Below are 2,212 nucleotides of genomic sequence, written 5' to 3' on the forward strand. Positions count from 1 at the left end.
CCACCTTAGGTGTACGTGGCTGGCGCCTTAGCCGTTTGAGCTATAGGCGCCGAGCCCAAACGTTAACTTTTAATGAGAAAAATGAAGTCTTGGATGAGGCTAGAAGTGGGGTGATTTGTGGTTCTTGTCTAATACTGATAGTGGTATGTCTCCTGAGGAAAGGGACAGATACCCCAGGGGAAGACAGGCAGTTCTCTTTGAGGATCCCGAATAGGACCCTGAGAAACAAGGTGACTGGTGGCATAAACATTTTCTAACATGTATCCTGGAAGGTTTATATCAATCCAAGAAAAAGCCTATGAATTATTCTCAGTTGTTTACTATTTACCAGGAGCAAAATGAAGGTCCCTCCGCCTTTCTTAGGCGGCTTAGGGAGGCGATGAGAATAATACACATTCAGTTCACACTTGACTCCTTAGAGGGTCAAATTATTTTAAAAGACGAATTTATCATTCAGCTGACCCTAGACATTTGAAGAAAACTCCAGAAATTGGCTCTAGGCCTAGATCATAACCTGAAGAACCTTCTTAAAAAGCCCACAGCCATCTTTTATAAACGAGATCAGGAGGAAGAGGAGAAAAGAGAAAGAAGGAATAAAAAAAGAATGACAGCTCTAGTCATGGGATTCTGACAAACAGGCACCATTCAGGGGCAGAGGGAAGCTGGAGGAACCAGGAACAAATGTTTCCAATGTGGTCAGACTGGCCACTTCAAGAGAGATACCCCCGCCCCACCACCCCAGCAGCACCACCTGCTGGGCAAGCCACCTGGCCCCTGTCCAGAACTCAAGAGTGACCACTGGAGGGCAGCCTGTCCTCAGAGGTGAAGGCCTTTTAGGGCAGTGACCCCATCAGCCCGCAAATTGGACTGAGGGTGCCTGAGGCAGATTCTCATGGCTCCAGCCTGTGTCATCACCCCTCAAAAGCCCCAGGTCTGTCTCATAGTGGAGGGTCAGAAGACAGAATTTCTTCTGGACACTGGAACAGCCTTTTCTGTACTCCTCTCTAACCCCTGGTCTTCTGTCCCCTAAATCTGTAACTATACTTGGGGTGTCTGGAAAGCTCATTACCAAATTTTCCTCTCAGTCTTTAACCTGCAATTGGGGTGACTGGCTATTCTCTCACACCTTCCTAATCATGCCTGAAAGTCCTGTTCCCCTTTTGTGAGGGACATACTAACTAAAGTGGGAACAAGCATTTATATGAATGTGGGACGAGAACCCACACTATGCCTTCCCTTATTAGAGACAGAAATTAACCCAGAATTTGGGCTATGAAAGGATAGGTGGGAAGAATAAGATAGGCTCAACCAGTCCAAATTAAATTAGACAATCCCACCATCCATCCCAATCAAAAACAATATCCTCTGAAAGCAGAAGTTAAGAATGGGCTATTACCCAAAATACAGAATCTAAAAGTAATAGAATTTTTTTTTTGAGGCAGAGTCTCACTATATTTGCCTTTGGTAGAGTGACGTGGCATCACAGCTCACAGCAACCTCAAACTCTTGGGCTTAAGCGATTCTCTTGCCTCAGCCTCCCAAGTAGCTGAGACTACAGGTGTCTGCTGCAACGCCCATTTGTTTTTTGGTTGTAGTTGTCACTGTTGTTTAGAAGGCCTGGGCTAAGTTTGAACCCACCAACTCTGGTCTCTGTGGCTGGTGCCCTAGCCGCTGAGCTACAGGCGCTGACAGAAATTATTACTACCTTGCAATAGTCCATGTAACACTCCTAGTCTAGGATTGCCAAAGCCAAATGGAACTTGGAGACTAGTTCAAGACCCCTGCATTATAAATGAAGCAGTCATTCCTCTCTATCCTATAGTTCCCAATCTGTATACTTTATTATCTCAAATCCCTGAAAAAGCTGCCTGTTTCACACTCCTACACTTTTCGTACATTCCTCTTCATGAGAATTTCAAAACCTTTTTGGTTTTGAAGACCTCGCTGACTCCAACACCCAGCTCTCACGGACTGTGTTACCTCAGGGATTTAGGAATAGCCTTCACTTTTTTGCACAAGCCTTAGTCCAAGACTTGAGTTGTTTTTCTCAGATCTCACAGTGACTCTTTTTATCACCCTTGGTAGAGTGCTGTGATGTCACAGCTCACAGCAACCTCCAACTCCTGGGCTTGGTGATTCTCTTGCCTCAGCCTCCCGAGTAGCTGGGACCATAGGCGCCCGCCACAATGCCCGGCTATCCCACAGCGACTCT

Source organism: Otolemur garnettii, unplaced genomic scaffold (genome assembly GCF_000181295.1).
Source record: "Otolemur garnettii isolate 467f Iridium unplaced genomic scaffold, OtoGar3 scaffold00024, whole genome shotgun sequence".
NCBI classification, from domain to species: domain Eukaryota; kingdom Metazoa; phylum Chordata; class Mammalia; order Primates; family Galagidae; genus Otolemur; species Otolemur garnettii.